The sequence below is a fragment of the Hemicordylus capensis genome, chromosome 5 (assembly GCF_027244095.1).
Source record: "Hemicordylus capensis ecotype Gifberg chromosome 5, rHemCap1.1.pri, whole genome shotgun sequence".
NCBI classification, from domain to species: domain Eukaryota; kingdom Metazoa; phylum Chordata; class Lepidosauria; order Squamata; family Cordylidae; genus Hemicordylus; species Hemicordylus capensis.
In genome coordinates, this window is record NC_069661.1 from 64,183,064 (window position 1) to 64,202,088 (window position 19,025).

A 19,025-nucleotide genomic window follows, 5' to 3' on the forward strand; every position below is an offset into this window, starting at 1 on the left:
ACTGTCTCCCATTACATGTTGTTGAGATGTTAAAGTAACCCAGAGAAGAACTTCATTTAATGTCTTATCTTGAAAATATTTACTTGAAAGTAAGCGTCACTGATTTAGTGAAACTTGCTTCCAAGTGAGCGTGCTTTAGATCAGCCTAAGTATCATGAATTTTTCTAACAAAAATAAACTGAATAGGATATTACAGGGTATTAAGCAAAACATTGTACAGTTGTCTTTCAAATGTTTTTATTGTATAAATAACCATTTTATTGCATAACACATACAGGGTTCAAAACACTGAAAATTGCTTTAGAGGAAAACTCACAAGTTGTTCTAGGATGTCTTATAAAAATTGTTTTTCCATTGTGGCAAAAACAGTGGGCCATTATTCATGCTTATTGCCTTTCTACTGTTAGTGTGAAATAGTTTCTTCTGTTATATGTCACAGCAGCTGCATATGGAAATATATAAAGGTGAAGGTAAAGGTGTGCTGTCGAGTCAGTGTCGATTCCTGGTGACCACAGAGCCATGTGGTTTTCCTTGGCAGAATACAGGAGGGGTTTACCGTTGTCTCATCCCACGCAGTATGAGATGATGCCTTTCAGTATCTTCCTATGTTGCTGCTGCCTGATATAGGTGTTTCCCATAGTCTGGGAAAAATACCAGCGCGGATTCTAACCAGCAACTAGGGATGTGCACGGAACTGGCGGCCGGCTGTGGTTCAGTGGCGGATCAGACCCCCTTCACAAGGGCTGGTCTGGTCCATGGTTGAGCTGGCCCATTCCCATCATGGATTGGTTTGGCATAACCCTATTAAAAACTCAGATTCATTCACATGAGGCAGTTATCCATCTACATGAAACTGCTGGGTGAGGTCATCAGGAGGTTTGGTGCTGGGTGTTATCAGTATGCTGATGACACCCAAATCTACTTCTCCTTTTCATCCCCAGGAAATGGCACTCATTCTCTAAATGCCTGCCTACAGGCAGTAATGGGCTCGATGAGGGAGAACAAATTGAAGCTGAATCCAAGCAAGACGGAGGTGCTCATTGTGGGGGCTCAGAATCTGAGGGGTGAGTTAGATCTTCCTGTGCTGGATGGGGTTACACTCCCCCAGAAGGAGTAGGTGCGTAGCTTGGGAGTACTCCTGGACCCAGGCCTCACCCTGGTATCTCAGGTGGAGGCTATGGCCAGGAGTGCTTTCTATCAGCTCCGGCTGATTCGACAGCTGCGCCCATTCCTCGAAGAGGATGACCTCAAAACAGTGGTGCATCAGCTGGTAACCTCCCGGCTTGACTATTGCAATGCGCTCTACGTGGGGCTGCTTTTGTACGTAGTCCGGAAACTTCAGTTAGTTCAGAATGCGGCAGCCAGATTGGTCTCTGGGACAACCCGGAGAGACCATATGATGCCTGTTTTAAAACAGTTACACTGGCTGCCAATATGTTTCCGGGCAAAATACAAAGTGCTGGTTATTACCTTTAAAGCCCTGAACGGCTTGGGTCCAAGATATCTTAGAGAGCGCCTTCTTTTACATGATCCCCACCGCAGGTTAAGGTCATCTGGGGAGGTCCGTCTCCAGTTGTCACCGGTTCGTTTGGTGACGACTCAGAGGCGGGCCTTCTCTGTAGCTGCTCCTGGACTGTGGAATGCATTCCCAGCGGAAATTCGTAATCTTGATTCTTTGCTGTCCTTCAAGAGAGCCCTTAAAACCTATCTGTTTGGCCTGGCCTTTCAGGGTTTTTAATCAGTTTTAATTGTTTTAATACCTGGTTTTCAGGGTTCTAATTGTTTTGATAGTTTAATTGTTTTTTAAGTTGTTTTAAATTGGTATTTATATTTGTATCTCTGTTTTAATTGTTTTTAATGTTTTCTGTTTTAATTGTAAACCGCCCTGAGCCATTTTGGAAGGGCGGTATATAAATCAAACAAACAAACAAACAAACAAATAAATAAATAAATGATCCTGGTGTAACTACCTAAATGTTCACGCATTGGTCATTACTTACTTCAAGATTCCTCCTCCTAGCATGACTGGACACAATTCTTCCATCTGGCTTCTTTGATTGAAGTATTCCCAAAATTTCATGTGTAATTTAATGTTCAGTGCTTGCTTGAAGAATTGATTGCTAGTGGATGCTAGCTACTGGATTACCTGTTTAGGTAGGGACTGAAATAAGCAGTTTGGCCTCTGGACTGTAGCCTATGAATGAGTTGGAGATCTGAAGGCTAGTTCTCAAATGAAGCAGATGTAACCTGGTGTCTTGACGTCACAACTTTATGATGCAAAGGAGGAATGCTCCCCACTTTAGAAAAGATTCCTACACATAAAAATATTAACATATCAGGAGGTGGTCTGGGTCAGAACTCTTCTCCTGAACAACTGTTTTCTATGCATAGGAAATGTTTTATATGGAAGAGAATTCAACTATAGACCTAATCAGACCTAGGGGAGAAAGGGGTACACTGTACTTGAGTACAGTTTCCCCAGAGTATGCCTGGAAGTCCCACTCTGGCACTGATGCGCCAAGAAGCCTCATGTTGCCAAGCTGGCCCTGCTTAGGGCGTTTGTCTGAAGAGGATGGTTGCTTCTGTGATCGGGAGGCTTGGGATTGCTGGTGTGCTCTGGGAACGGTATTTGAGAGAACAGCCCCCCCCCCCCGCCGCTTCATGTTTTAACATGTGAGTCATTACATTACAGTCTGAAGTGTTATAGCCTAGAAAACAGGTTTTCCACCATCTGCATTTTGTGACAATTGGGCCTGTGTTTTTGCAGCTTGCTGGTCAGAAGACGACGTGAAGGAGAATCCAGTGCATTTTGTCTGGTTCTGGGGAACTGATTATGCTTTAACTATTGCGTAATCTAGCATAAGCTATTGCATAACTAGTGCTCTCTCTGCTCCATGTCCTTATCAAACCACTGCTTGGAGGCCGGATGGCTTTGCGCGTGTGGTATGCAGATCTTGCAAGAGAGGAGCTGCTGTAATTCCTGGACTAGCGCCTTGTAGGACTCCAAAGGCACACAAGTAGGGTCGTTATTTAGTAGGGATGAATGGATACACTGCAGGTGGTCAGAGGCAAGTAGCTCTCTTATCGCTTGATCCAGTTGCGGAGACCATTTAACATGGCAATATGCTCCTCTGGCCAAGAATATGGAGGAGATGTAGTGGTTCTCTATGTGGGACTGATGAATGAAAGGCTTCAGAAGGAGCGAAATGGGGGAGATGATTGCTGTCAAACTTGGGGGTAAGCTCTAATCTCTCCACTAAAGGAAGCAGGTTCCCTGTGATGATGAAGTAATCAATCAGGCTCATTCTAGATCCGGCAAGAAAGGTATACTGGACTGGATGGTCACTTTCAAGTGAACCGTTCAAGATGAAGAGGTTAAGTCTGGAGGTCATTAGACTCAATCAGAGACTCACATAATTTGACTTTTGGTCCTTTGAAAGATAGATAAGAGGGAGCCCGTCTGCCTTGGAGCTAGAAGTGTACTGTAAGGAGTGTACAGTACACTGTACTGTACTGTACTGTACAGTAAGAAGTGTACTGTAGAAGTGTACTTGGAGCACTGTAAGATATTTCCCTCAGGGGATGAAGCCACTCTTGGAAGAGTAGAAGGTTTCAAGTTTCCTCCCTGGCATCTCCAAGATAGGGCTGAGAGAGAGAGAGAGTCCTGCCTGCAACCTTGGAGAAGCCACTGCCAGTCTGTGAAGACAATACTGAGCTAGATAGACCAATGGTCTGACTCAGTATATGACAGCTTCCTATGTTCCTAATTAATGCCCCATTTTCCTTGGGAGAAATGGATGGAAGTTATACAGGCATTTGCTTTGAAGCACGGTAACATCTCCAGTGTGCTTCCTCTCTTGCTTACCTGTTCAGGATGCCTTGTCATTGCAGCAATGAAGCAGAAATTCCTAGTGGCTATCTTTTATGTGGAATACTGAACAGTGTGCCTGTAAAGGGTTTTTAGAAGACTAGGATTATCTTTTGTTCTTTCCCTGGTTGTTGGGCATATTTATGCTAAGTGCTCCTTTTTACTGGAATTATTTGATTGTGAGTCCTCGGGGACAGGGAACCATCTTTGTGTGTTCGTGTGCGTAAACCATTTTGAGAACTCTGCTGAAAAGCAATATGTAAATTGGCATGTGCATGAACTCTGGTTTGAGCACTTTTTGGGCAGGGGGACTGGGAACTTTAAGAAAAAGGAGAGCAGGTCCTTACCTGCTCTCCACCGCCCCAAGAAGATTCCTGCTAGGGCAGTGCACATTCCTGGAAAACCCACGTGGTGTCAGAATGCACATGGTGCCTATGCATGTACAGGTGCAATTTGCCTGTTCAACATGGTGTTGAAGTTTGTGCACATTTCTCTATGTAAACAATAACAATAAAAGTTTGCCGTTATCAAGTTCCTATATGTGTTCCATGTTCTAAAGAGGTGGAGGCAGAGTGATGCAGCAAATCTATTTTTTGCCATATGCCTTTATATGTGATGTGATCCCTGCTAACTGGGCAAAGAGGCACTCTTCAAAGTCATGATTGCCATATTCTGCAGTGGGGAGCAAGTGTTCCTATTTAACCTTCCATAGTACCTTTCTCAGTGACTGTGACTGTTGTTCCTACTTTAGATTGTGAGTCTTTTTAGAGCAGTGGACAGTCTTGTAAACAGTACAGATAATGCACATTCTAAATAAAAATAAATACAAATATTCATGTACTGGATTTATATGCTCCTGGTGCTCTGTGGGAATTAGTGCTCTGTGGGAATTGCATACTGAATCTGTAGCCTGTTTTCTGATATGTCTGAGGGAACTGACAATTGTTAGGTTTTCCACTGACTTCTATGGATATGGCCACTTTAAGCCAGCAGCAGAAACAGAATAGACCTTAGTGAGATGATAAAATTCCTACTAAGCTTTTGCCTCTCCATGCCACCATTCCTTACCTTTTGCTTCTCCATGCCACCAACTCTACCCCTTTCATCCCATATGCCTTTACTTTCACTGACTCACTGCTATGAAGATGGTGTCACTATTCTCTCCTAAGATGGACTTATGCCAGTGGAGAGGATTTATTTGCAGGCCTATCCTTGTCCTGTTGGCATAAGCAGAAGATGGAATTGCACTGTTAATCTCTAAAACTAATTGAATAAACATGATAATACTTTACTGTAGAGATGGCTTAAACTGAATATATTTAATAGATGGAGCTAGGAGTCATTATTTTGCTAATATTATCTATATATTAGACAAAGTAACACCCCCTCCCATGTGTCAGTCATTTAAACGGAATCTTTTTGGCAGGAGCTCAATGGCAATTTCTTGAACACGGCACTTATTGCCCCAAAGGACAACCGCAGGAACAGTCTGATTTCTGCCTTGGTATGAAGAACAAGGAGATGTTGTTCAGCTTCTGTTCTCAGTTAAATATATTGCAATTAGTTCAGCCCTTGTGGGAATACTGCTATGGTAAGTTAGTTACTAAGCCTAAACAGCAACAGCAGTCAAGCATTGATGGCATGTGGTTGCTAACAATTTGAAGGGCTTTGTGCCTTCAGGAGGCACCGAATAATATTGGTAATATTTTTAGTGAATTTATATAATGAAATGGAACCAATGGTAGTTGGTCTGTGTGGACACAAGGTCTGACTTGTGTACACAAGGAAAATACATTCAACAAATACATTCTATCTACAATATAATAGAATTAAGCATACTAACTGGCATCGAGAGTAGCTAAATCGTGGTGTAGCAGAGCTGCATCTGAGGCAGAGAAGTTGGTCAGAGCTCAGCCAGAGGATTGCAGAGCAGCAGCTTGTGCAGTGGGCGGGGCAGGGGAGTGATTTCACTGCTCTCCTTTGTTCCTGTCAGTACTTTTTACCTTCAAGGATATGTCCCTGTGGGACATATTTTTGAAGACACTTCTGGGGGCAGGGGAGAACAGTCAAAATTGCTCTCTCCACGTGTGTATGCTCTGCTGCTCGACAGCATTATGGCTTAGTCCTGAGTAGTCTCTCTGCGCCAGAGGCAGCTCTGCTACATTCTGATTTAATTCGAATATCAGCCATGGATTTCAGTTCTGTGTTGGTTTTGATCCCAGTGTTTGCAGTACAGGTACTTCCCGACTTACAAACACTCATACTTATAAACAAAGCTCCATAACATATTGCATTAAGAAAGTCCCCAACTTACAAAACGCCAGCCCACACATACAACATGTCATCACTCTTGGGAACTATATGTGTTTCGCGTTATATAGACGTATAGACTTACAAATGAACTTAGGAACACATAATGCATTTGAAAGTTGAGGACTTCCTGTATATCTTGATTCAATTAAAGGTGTTAATTAAACCATCCTGTCTGCTCTGTGGCGAGAATGGTGGGTTATATTATATGCATCTATCTTCCTGTCTGGGAAAATTTGGGAAGGCCACAAAATGTTCACATGGGATGTTTCGGAAGATTTTTAGAGAAGCATCAGTGAATGTACCATGTAACCAGCCAGTCATATGTATTCTACTAACAAGAGAAGGCTGGTTAACTGTTGGTTCACATAATATAGCTGGACACATGGAGTATCCAGCTCGCAATATTCTGAGTCATTCAATCCACCACTTGTTTATTTTAGTACACAGTATAAATAGAATGGCAAGGCATTTTAAATACAGCTCCATAATTTGAGTTTGCGGTTTGCTAACCATCAGCACAAACTATACTTCAGAGGTTTACTTGGAGGTCAGTTTAAGACAGATATCTATTGGGTTTTTGTTCAAGCACAGCATTTGAAAGAACAAAAATCCTTTTGTAGTGGCTGAACAAGGTAAATAGTGGCTACTGCTAGACATTCTGGTAATTATCTGTTTTATAAGAAGCCTTGGCTTGCTAGTTGAAGGAAAAGGTAAAAAAAATCCTTTGCCCACAGTTAACACATTTTGCAGTCTTTCATATAACTTTGTCTTGTGAAATAAATGAGCATTCCTGCCACAGCATTCCTTAATAATAATAATATTGCCTGGAATTAGCCAGGGTTAGAAATTTTGAAACCAATAAATTCTTTCAAGGAGTGTTATGGCACAGATCAGGAGATAACATACTTTTGACATCTTTCCTTGGTGATTTAGAGTCTGATCCTATGTATGCTCACTCAGAAGTAAATATCAGTTCAGTGGAGCTTACTTTCAAGCATCAGCTGCAGTGCCACAGTGGGGAAGTGGCTTGCCTAGAGTACAAGAGGCTATTGGTTCAAATCCCCGCTGGTGTGCTTCCCAGACTGTGTCTAGTAAATACATTTGTACTCGCCTATAGAGACATCGTCTCATACGGCACAGGAGGAAGCACTGGTAAACCATTCCTGTATTCTACCAAGAAAATTACATGGAATGTGATAGCTTGGAGTCAACACCGACTCAATGGCAATCTACTCTCAAGTAATATAGCAGCTTTAGTGTATTCTGTAGGAAGCTGTCTTATACTGAGGCAGACCATTGTCCATCTAGCTCAGTATTGTCTATACTGACTGACAGCAGCAACCCAAGTTTTCAGATGGAGCTTTCCCATCCCTACTTGGAGATGTCTATACTAACTGGGCAAAGAGGCACCTTTTACCATGGTGATTCTCTTTATTTAGCAGGGGGAGAGTAACTGGCCCTATCCACCCCCAGCACAATACTTCCAGTGACTGTTGCTGGTGTGTGTCTTAAGTTTCTTTTTAGAGTGTGAGCCCTTTGGGGACAGGGAGCCATCTTATTTGTTTGTTATTTCTCTTTGTAAACTGCCCTGAGCCATTTTTGGAAGGGCGGTATAGAAATCGAATTATTATTCTTATTTCTTGTTTACACAGTCAGACAGGTGTTATTGACTGGTTTGTTTTATCCAGACATCGAGTCCTTCCCAAGGACCTGGGATGGCTGAATTTTATCATCAATACTGTTGGTTATTATAGATATCGTCACAAAACATAGGCTGTTTCCAGTAAAGCTGCTTTTTGTAATTGGCTGATGGTGATTTCTGTGGCCCCTGTGGTGTTGAGGTGCTCTTCAAGGTCTTTTGGGACTGCACCCAGGGCGCCAATTACCACTGGGATTATTTGGGTCTTTTTCTGCCACAGCCTTATTATTATTATTATTGAACTTCCTGCATGCCAGAGCAAATGATGCTCCTCTGAGTTATGGTTCTTCCCCTTGGAAAACAGTGTCTCCATCCTGCAGCCCAAGCTGTGAAATCAGCCTTTCTTGGTTTTCTGTGGAAGGATGAGAAAAAGGAAAAAGTATAATGTCCTTAATTCCAAGAATTGTGCTGGCTTTTCCACATGTACTAAAATAGCTGATTCACAACAATATGCAAAGAGAGCTACAGCATTAAGCAAGGTCAGCTTAAAATGTCCTCTGTAATAAAGTTTATCAAATACAATCTGCAGAATGTGTAAAGAATCTGCTACTGTGACATTGGACAAAACGGTATTCCCCATGCCCTCAGACAGCAAGCAGCCAAGAAGGAAGAAGTACATACTTGACCTTTGACAGGGATTCAATTGCAAGCTGTTGCTTTCTCACCTCTCTGTGTCTCATGAGACAGTTGCAATCGTTAAGTCTTTTGGTGTGAAGCCAGACACCTCTGATTTTTCAGAGGGTCATAGTAGAGTGCTTTTTAGCCTAACCTTGGGTTGCTAATGTGAATTAAAATGCATGTAGCTGCAATCCAAAATATATGATGATACTGTTTTATTCAGAACAGATGATGCAGAAGCAGAAGCAGCTGCCTTAACTTACTAGAATTAATGTTAGAGGTAGTCTAACAACACCACTTGTGTTTGCTTGTGTAAATAGGCAAGTGCCTGTCAGTGGAATGTAAGATTGCTTTGCCAAAGGATTACTTGAGTTGTGTACTGTATAACATTGTGAGATGCATCTCCGTTTCAAAACTGTGGCCAAATAATTGAATTACATGAACTGAAGTGAATGTTTTGTCTTGCAGAATGTAAATCCTTCTTAATCAGGATGTGGAGCATAACTGTCAAAGGTACACATGTAGAGGAAACAAGACCTCTTACCTCTTCTAACTAAACAAAATCAGGCTCCTTTTTGAAGTGGTGGCTCTCTTATTATAGCGGGGGAAGAGCAACTGACCCAATTTGTCCCAGCACAACATCCCTTCTACTGGCTATTGCTGGTGTCCATTGTGTTTCTTTTTAGATTGTGAGGCCTTTTGGGATAGGAATCCATCTTTTCATTCTTTTTGCTATGTAAACTTATTTGATGACTTTTCATTACAGTGGTGTATAAAAATCATTAACAATATCCCAGTTTCATTACAAGTTGCATATAATCCCAAAGCATATTGACATTCTGTTGTGCTTTTTTATGATCTATGGCTTGTAGTATGCTTGAACTAATAGCGTCACTTGGTCAAATGTGACTGACCAAATGTGTAAAAAAGAACTGATTTGTATTAATCAGTATAATCAATACCTTTCTAGAGAGGGAAATAGTTGTTCCAAATAAACTTCCCCTGACCTCTCCCTTTTGAGCTTTCCAGAGTATCACTATGCTGTATGTAATACAGATGTGTGCTCCACCAAGTCAAATGCAGCCCACTAACTTTGTAGCATGCCCTTGTAATCTCCTAGTTCTTGCAGTCCCAGGTAGGCGCTACAACCAAGAGTTGTTTCGGGACCTAGTGGACTTCTGGATATGTTCAGCTTGGTGGGTCACAAGTTGTACAGGCTTGCTACTATAAAGGTTCAGACATAAATAATAAATATGCACGTATGTGCATATTTGTATTAATTTTTTTTCTTGCCAAATTATGTGATGCAAACAACATAACTTCAGTGGTTTGAAATGGCAATTTAATCCAGTGGCACATATTTCTTGTTGACTTCATGGGATTTAAGTAATTTGTGTGCAAGATTGAAGCCTACATCTCTCTGCCCTGCCCCAGTTTACTGCAGAATGAATGCTGTTCAGATCATTTGTTGACGTGGGTCATCTTGCTATACCAGTATCATGTGGAGGATATTTCACTGTAATGTGCTATCCAAACTGTATTTTCTGTACTGAATATTTGCTGTACTGAGACTCTTAAAATACTTCTGATTTGATCAGAGCTCCACTGAATGGAGCTTGTGTTATTTTGAAGTAGAATAATAAGGAAAGGTCTGGTCCTACTAATCCATGTGATCAAAGGCATAACAGCTAACTTGTATGAGACTGGAAACAGAAGAAATAATATAGATGGGCAAAAATATCTTGCGGCAGGGGGCAAGTTGACAGAATCCTTCAGTAGAACAGCCAGTAGGGACAATTGGGGAAATGATTATTTGTTCTGTATTCAGTTTCAGTTTTTGCTTAGAAGGAACAAGAAAAACTGGTCCTGTCTTTCCATGTACAATGCAGTGTATGATGTAAGATGGCCTGCAGAATGTAACCTAAGAATTTATGAGGATTTTCATTAATTCTACTATTTCTTCTTACATACTGTATGAATATGCTTTATTTTTTAAAATAGCTGCCTTTATTAGGATCAGAATTTGATCTGCTAGAGTCTTCTTCAGTATTATTTTTCATAAGTCATTTTAATTAGAGTGGGAATAAATGGTTAAATGTGCTATAGGGTTGTCTGAACTGTAGCTATAAGAAAAGATAAATTCAAATTCATACATAGCCTTGAAGCTTGCTGGCTTGCCTTCAAAAAGTTGCTATTGGTCAGCTTAATGGACCTTGCTGTGAGGAGAAAATATTAAGAACTTGTGTACAGTGCTTGACTACTTTGTAAGAAAGAGCAAAATAAAATGATACTCTGTTCCTCTTTCCTATGCAATTTTATGTTGCCACAGCTATTACAACTAGAGATCCTGTTTGTTTAAATACTAGGCTGGCAGCATGTTTTACCTCTTGCTATAAAGGGTGAGAAAGGCAAGCTAAAAACACTGTTCTGTATTTCCAGGTTGGAAAACAGTGTGGGACTGTTTGTAGTGGGGACATCTTCCTAAGACAGTCTAGTGGCAATGTGTTACCATCTCTTCTTGATTTTTTTCAGTGTGATTCAAGTTCTGCCAACATATGGACAGAAGAACTGAATTACTACTGTGGTTCTGGTTTAATTAGTTGGACAAAATTACTGTGATTCAGGCACAGAAACGAAAATCCTTTACTATCCTACAGTCCTACAGTCCTGTATGTATTCCAAAACCCGCAGAATGGGGTTTACATGGTCTGCACATGAGACCATACAATTCTAAGGTGGTGGGATGGATTATATCATTTCACATTGCACGTATTTGAATGTTCCCTTACATTTGTTTTAAAAGAAAAAAACTCTCTGCAATTAGAACATTCTGTTTTTGTGTTATATTTTTTACTTGTTTAGGGTATCTTTCTGTGGTGAAGGAACATTCTAAAATGGCATTTTACATTTTACCTCCTGTCATTCTCTTGTGTGTGGATCAGGCCTAAGATATTCCTTTATGATATCACATGTGTTGAGATATGCAACAGCTGCAGCCTAACTTAGTGTGTATAGTCTGCATGTAATCTGCTATGAAGCCAGAAGGGCCACTGTAGCTTCCTTAGTACTGGTTGGGCTAGCTAGGAGTTTGTATTCTCCTTCCTGTTTTTTTTTTGTTGTTGTTCCTGTTCCTGTGCAAGTCAGCAAGTTCTATACTGATCTCTAAGTGTCTCTTTTTGTTTGTCTCACAAATAAAGATATCTTAATTCTCTAGTGTTTGTTCTGGAACTATGCAGACAGCTCATATTCTGCAACAATACAGTGCCCACTTCCTCTGGGGCTCATTGTTTTGGTTTCTGTTAAAGATTATCCCAAGGGCAGTTAATCAGTCAGACTTCTTGGCATTTTCTAGAAATACTTGTGCTTGAACTAGAGATGAAACTGTTGCTTTTGCAATTCTTTATTAAAATATATAACAATTTCTGCATGAAAACATCAGTATGTTACTAAATTATGCTTTCTGTGTGTGACTCATGAGTAGGGAAAGATGAAGCTGAGTAGGTTCCTCACCTGCTTGTTGTATAGGTTCCCCACCTGCTTGGATTTGTATAAAATAGTATACAGCAATCCCAGTTTGAATGTCTCTTGGGAAATGTCTGCTGTCTTTTGACCAGTCATCTTCTTGCTCTGTCTGTCTGTAAATGTGAGCTGTTGATCATTATCACTTCAGTCATCCAAGCTGCATGTTCCGGGTACTGTAATCAATTGCTATTTGTATCTTTTGAAAACATTGCATGCTTGTTTTTGAACCTGTTTCTGACTTCTATGAAGTTATTTTTTACAGGATTTTATTAACAAATTTATTTTTCCATAGGAAATGGCACATATGGGATTAGGCATTTTATTTTATTTTTGTAGATCTTAAACATTTTTTTAAAAGTTTGATTAATGAGTGGTCTACTGTTTTAAGGCAGCATAGGGCAATATATGAACCAGCAATGCTTTGCTTTCCTCTGTTCTTCTTAAGGTCAAGTTCTTTTATAAACTAAGTTGCAAATGAAAGATGTATTTCTGAAAGAATTGAAAGATGAATTGATATAATTAAAGAGAGGCTGTTCTAAGAGCTTCTGCTAAATGAATTCTCAAAGAAGAGCTGAAGTTTCCTGAAGTGAAAAATTAACAAGAGAGTGCTCTTTGCATTTTAATGATGCATAGAACAGTGGAATTGTTAGCTGAAGCTAATGGCAAGTGCATGAATATCGTGAGGGCGGGACAGAGATTTATTTATTTATCATGTTTATATAGCACTTGATATGTGTAACCCTAGGTAATTTACATAATTTAAAATATAACCAATGTAAAAACAGAATTTAAAAAAGTTTTGTAGAATAAAAACAAACAGTTTACAATTTTGACTAAAAGCCTTAGAAAGCAGGTATGTCTTCAGGATATTTTCAAAAGCTGTCAGAGATGGAGAAGCTCTTAATTTGACAGAGAGTGCAATCCAGAGCCCTAGGACAGCCACAGAGAAGACCTGGTCCTGAGTTGCAATGAAACAAGTCTGTGGCAACTGCAACCGGACCTCCCCAGATGATCTTAATAAGCAGCAGGGTTAATGACAAAGAAGACACTCTCTGAAATACCCAAGCTTTAAGAGATATAGGTTTTCTGGAATATTTTGAATTGGACAATTTTCCAGGGGGGAAATCCCACCATGTTTCCACCTCATTTGCATAAAACATCCCCCTTAAAAATCATTACACACAATTCCATGATGCCCTAAAATAAATTGTGATCTGATTTTTCATGCTTTCTGGTGACCCTAGTCCAAGTTCAACATTCTGTGCACTAAACATCTCCTGCTTATTTCCCTAACAGTCTCCTGTATACATCATCCATGTTTTAGCATGCCACATGCCGTTATGAGAAATGAACAAGATACCATCTCATGGTTCGGAAAATGCTGTATAAATGATAAGAATTATTTTTTTAAACCCTTTCTCTTCTTCTATGGATGATATTTTCAGCCTTTCACTGAACCATTAAAAAGATTATACTATTGGTCATGGAACAGGGCTATAAAGCTATGCCCTGGATAATTCTATATGGGATTCCACTGTGCTGCTGACATAGAACAGCATGTTTTATTTTCCAGAATCCGGCAGTTAGATTGTTGAGATTTAAGCCATCTGCACACCAGATTAGTTTGTTTGAGAATGATGGGAATATTTGTAGATGTGCTGTATAAGCTTTGAACTAGAACAGTTTATTCTGTACGTAGTCAAGAGAAACGCTACCAGATTTGGTAATCTTTCATTATGTAAAGGAATTTGGCTGTAAAGTCTTCTGACATAGAAGATTTAGAGACTCAAGACACTTATATGCTTTGCCCTGTGTCAGCAGGCATTCTTGACTGAAGTAAGTACTGTGTTTTGTGTTTATATACAGTGGGTATAGGAAAGAATCACCCCCTTTGATAGACCTTAAATTCTGGTTCCCTTGCATCCTGAAATGAAAACACAAAGAAAATTCCCTTCACCAGCTGTACTTATCCAATACAGCCTATAACATCCAACTGAAAAACATCACAATTACAGTCCAGAAAAAGTGTCAGAAATAAAAAACAAGAATTACTGAGATTGAAAAAGGATTCCCCCCCCCCAATGTCAATATTTTGTTGAACCACCTTTTGCTTTAATAACAGCCTTGAGTCTGTTGGGATACTTCTCTATCAACCTTGCACATCTAGACGGAGCAATATTTGCCCACTCCTCCATACAGAACTGTTCAAGTTCGGTCACATTGGATGGTAGGTGTTGGTGGACTGCTATCCTCCCTGGATCCGGTTGGCCCTCCAACTGGATGGAAGAGCAAGGAGGAAACTGGTAAGAGAGGTTACCAAGAGACCAATGGCCACTCTGAAGGAGTTAAAGGACTTCATGGCAAAGAGTGGTTGTTCTGTGCATGTGACAACAATTTCACGAGCGCTCCACAGATGTGGCTTGTTCGGGAGGGTCGCAAGGAGAAAGCCACTTCTCAAGAAAGGCCACATTAAAGCTTGTTTGAGCTTTGCCAGAAGATTGAAGATTCTGATGCCAAATGGAAAAAGGTCTTATGGTCAGATGAGACCAAGATTGAACTATTTGGCCTCAACACCAAACAGTACACCTGGCGTAAATCCAACGCAGCTCACCATCCACAACACACCATACCTACAGTGAAGCATGGAGGTGGCAGCATCCTGTTGTGGGGGTGTTTCTCTGCCTCAGGGACTGGGGCTCTCATTAGGGTAGAAGGAAAAATGGATGGGGCAAAATACCGTCAGATTCTGGAAGAAAACCTGCTACCCTCTACCAGACAGTTGAGGATGGGCAGAAGATTCACCTTTCAACATGACAACGATCTGAAGCACACAGCAAAATTGACCACACAGTGGCTGAAGGAGAAAAAAGTGAACGTCCTCATGTGGCCCAGTCACAGCCCAGACCTAAATCCCATAGAAAATCTGTGGAGAGATTTGAAGATACCAGTCCACCAACACCTACCATCCAATGTGACCGAACTTTAACAGTTCTGTATGGAGGAGTGGGCAAATATTGCTCCGTCTAGATGTGCAAGGTTGACAGAGAAGTATCCCAACAGACTCAAGGCTGTTATTAAAGCAAAAGGTGGTTCAACAAAATATTGACATTGGGGGGTGTGTGTGATCCTTTTTCAATCTCAGTAATTCTTGTTTTTTATTTCTGACACTTTTTCTGGACTGTAATTGTGATGTTTTTCAGTTGGATGTTATAGGTTGCATTGGATAAGTACAGCTGGTGAAGGGAATTTTCTTTGTGTTTTCATTTCAGGATGTAAGGGAACCAGAATTTAAGGTCTATCAAAGGGGGTGATTCTTTCCTATACCCACTGTAGGACATTGTGCTATATAAGCCAGAAATCTTAATGCAGGCCTTGACAAATTTTCTTTGGATCAAGGAGCAGCCCAAAAATTTCAAAGTCGGATAGTGGGCACTTGTCTGGACTTAGTAACAGACATTGTGGATGGGGAGGATAAATGGACTATCTCCTTTACAACTGACCTACTTAGAACAGAAACAGGACTGCCTGGGGAAAATGCAGATTTTATTAAATAACCCTTCTTCTGAATATCCTAGCCTAGGCACCATGGCTAAACTTCTAGGTACCCTGGTATATGAGATCTGTCAAGCTCTCTCATAATTTACAGACTGAATGCCAAATCCTTTGTTATGTTGCTGTTGGTGTTGACAAGCTACTGTATGCAGAAACAGTCTAACAGAGAACAGTACTGGGGCTAATTGTGGGTAACTATAACTTGCTAGTAGAGCACATGCTTTGCATGTTAAAAGGTCATGGATTAAGGTCCTTCTTAAAAGCATCTGTAGTAGCTGGGCTGGAAAGACATCTGTCTGAATCCTGTTTCCCATCCAAATAGACCCTAAGTTGTGTATCTGGCAGATTCATGCGTTCATGTGGTTACTTTTTGAATCTTGTAGAAAAGAGAGTAGATCTAAGCATTGTTCTCCCCATTCACTTTCTGCCCTCGTTTTGCAAGATAGAAAGTAACATTTTAAAAGCTTAGATTTTAGTTGCCTATAACAGGGATCCTCAACGTTGGGCCCCCAGATGTTATTGGACTTCAACTCCCATAATCCCCAACCAAAGGCCACTGGGGTTTGGGATTGTGTGGACTTTGGAAACTTCATTGAAGACTGAAATACCAGCAGTACAATGAAAAACTAATCACTGGGACAAGCAAGATAAAGCTTGTAAACAATTTTGCATGTTAAAAGGTGATATAAGAAAAATAAATTGGAATGCCTGACCAGAACAAGTGCAAATTAGAAGAGCAAACTGAAAAAAATTAAACCTACCATAAAATAGTATATTTTATTATAAGCAAACCAAGGTCCTGAGTGTGGTGTGCAAACTTTTGAGTTACCCCAAAATGTTCTTCCACTAGAATATTAAAAACATTTTAAAAAGAAGAAACAGGTTTCTGTTTGGGGGATTGTGTTAAGCCATGCCTATGTTCGCTCTTAAAATGGTAAGGGAGAAAACCCTTTGCAAACTAATTCTGTTCCTTCTGCAAAGGATGTCTGGTTACATGGAAACATGTTGACGTCAATGTGTTTCTCCACAGAGAAACAGAGGAGGCTTTCCCATTGAAAAAACAAAACAGCAGTTACATGAATATCTGTGTGTGAGATCCTTATGTTAAATAGCTTGCTGCAGATTTGATAACCGCATGCTGCTGAAAACACTTTCCCCTGGAAGATAACCCCTCCCCACATTCTATCACTCCAGTGCTATGCCCCGCAAGTACAGAAATTTATGGAAAATTGATATAGTAACATTTCTGATAGAAAAATTAATAATGAAATATATCATGATTTGTGTCTAACCTGGTTGCTTGAGTTACAGTGCAGCTTGTTATTTAGCAGAAGGTGCTCCCCTAAAAATCCAATACAACGAAGCAAATAGTGTTTTGCTTTTTAAGAGGTAGTGGACAATGCCTCATTCTTAGCTGTGCAGACCTAGAAAGAGTCCTAATCTGTAAAGCAGGAATGTTCAACTTTATGTAAAGCAGCAATGTATGTGATTTGTAGGTGATTTGTCATTGAGTTGTTATTGCATATGCTAGGTGGGTTGTTTAGAATATTTATATACCACTTTTCAGGGAGGAAAAGCTCCCAAAGAAGTTTAAATAGCAAAAGGAATGGAAAATGTATTTCCTTATCCCAGAAGCCATTAGGAGGGACACTATGCTGGGCTGAATAGTGACAGTCATTGATGCTCCTCTCACGATCAGTGAGAAGAGCTTTGGGCGGGTCTGCAGGGGGGGGGGTTAACACACAATTAAAAAAACCTGGGGTTAGCGGAGTGCTCGCTCCACTAATCCTGTTTAAGGGGAGGGCTACTTTGATGGGCTAACCCCTGTTCAACCACTGGGCTCGCCCGCGAGCCTGGTTGTTGTCACGGTGGAGGAAAACTGGGCTGGGCTCCCTCAACCCAGTTTTCATCCATCGTGTGAATAGCCTCATTATCTCCCAGCTAGATATAAGAGGGCCCGCACTTTAAAAGGTGGCTCTTTGCTCAGTTAACCAGAGTTTTTTGCTTGGATTTAGCCATTTCTTTGAACGGCACTCAACTGGCACTTTACCAACACTGCATATTGAATTTAGAAGTGTTTGTTTGCTTGAACAGATTTTCACATGAGAGGCCCTATGAGAAACTCTTTCAAACAGTAAGAGGAATGAAAACACACATCCCAAAAGGCAGTCTAAATTAAAAAGAAAATAGTAGTAAACAACCATCTTTTTATAGAATTTTAAAGTTGGAAGGGACCTTGGAAGCTTTCTATTCCAATACCCTGATCAGTGCAGGAATCTGCTACAGCATCCCTGATTGTTGGCTGCCCAGCTTTAGTTTGAAAACCTCCAGAGAAAGAGTGCCCGTCACTGCATGATGAAGGTGGCTCTATTGTCAAACAACATTTACAGTTAGAACGTCTTCTTCGCTATTAACCCCACCGCCCATTGAGATCATCAGGAGAGGTTTGTCTGCAGTTGCACCGGCTCGTCTGGTGGCTACTCAGGGATGGCCTTCTCCGCTGCTGCCCTGAGGCTTTGGAACACGCTTCCTGCTGAAATGAGAACCTCCTCATCTCTTGCAACTGTTAAAAAAGCAGTCAAGACTCATTTGGTCACCCAGGCTTTTAATTAGATACTGTTTTAATTGTGTTTTTAATAGTTTTAACATTTTAAATTTTAAGTTGTAATGTTTTAACCTTTTTATTGGTGGTTTTTATTGTTTTGTCATAAACCGCCCAAAGACTTGTGTGTTAGGCGCTATACAAATGTGTTAGTTGAATGAATGAATATAAATAATAATATTCCTCCTAAACTCTAGCCTAAATCTGCTTCCTTGCAATTTCAACCCATTGGTTCTAGTTCTGTGCTTGAGAACAAGTTTATTTCATCTTCTCATAATGTGACCATTATGAGAAATTCCACACTTTCCCCTGCTGCTTTGCATTGGTCAGACCTCAGCTGCGGTTTTGTGGCCAGTTCTCAGCACCGATCACTGATAAACTGGAAGGGGTTCAAAAGAGGGCAGTGGTGATGAGAATTCTGGAACTAAGTCCGATAAAGAAGGGTAAAGGAGTTTGGTATGTTTGGCCTGGAGAAGAGGAGACTTATGATAGCTGTCTTCCAATATCCAGTATTGAAAGATGGATATTGTATCTTTATTTAGTGTTGTGGTCTGGACATGATGGCTCTATTAATGTAGACCAAAATTGTATCTGCTCTTTTAGCAGCTGCTGGTTCATGTTCAGTTTGTGGTTCACTGAGTCACCTAAATCCTTTTCACATGTACTACTGTTATGCCAAGTCGTCCCCACCCTATACTTGTTTTTCTCACCTAAATGAAGAGCTTTGCTCCCTGTTGAACTTCTGTTAAAGTAGTTTTAAATCTTGTTTCTGTCGTTTAAAGGTGCCCCCCTTCACCTCAGGAATAATTTTTGCATCTTATTTTTCTTCGTGGACAAATTCAGACTATTTA

At 40.5% G+C, this 19,025-nt stretch overlaps 1 protein-coding gene across 10 annotated transcripts in view; it reads left to right on the top strand.

Moving 5' to 3' along the window:
* FHIP1A (FHF complex subunit HOOK interacting protein 1A) overlaps positions 1-19,025 on the top strand; it is a 151,886-nt gene that overhangs the window by 30,948 nt on the left and 101,913 nt on the right. Inside the window, exon 1 of one of the 10 annotated variants that reach the window (XM_053251963.1) lies at positions 1,045-1,064. The exons of the other annotated variants lie outside the window; for them this stretch is intronic. The gene's annotated coding sequence lies outside the window, so the exon portion shown is untranslated. Of the gene's footprint in view, positions 1-1,044; positions 1,065-19,025 lie in introns of those variants that run through there. 10 annotated transcript variants of the gene reach the window in all.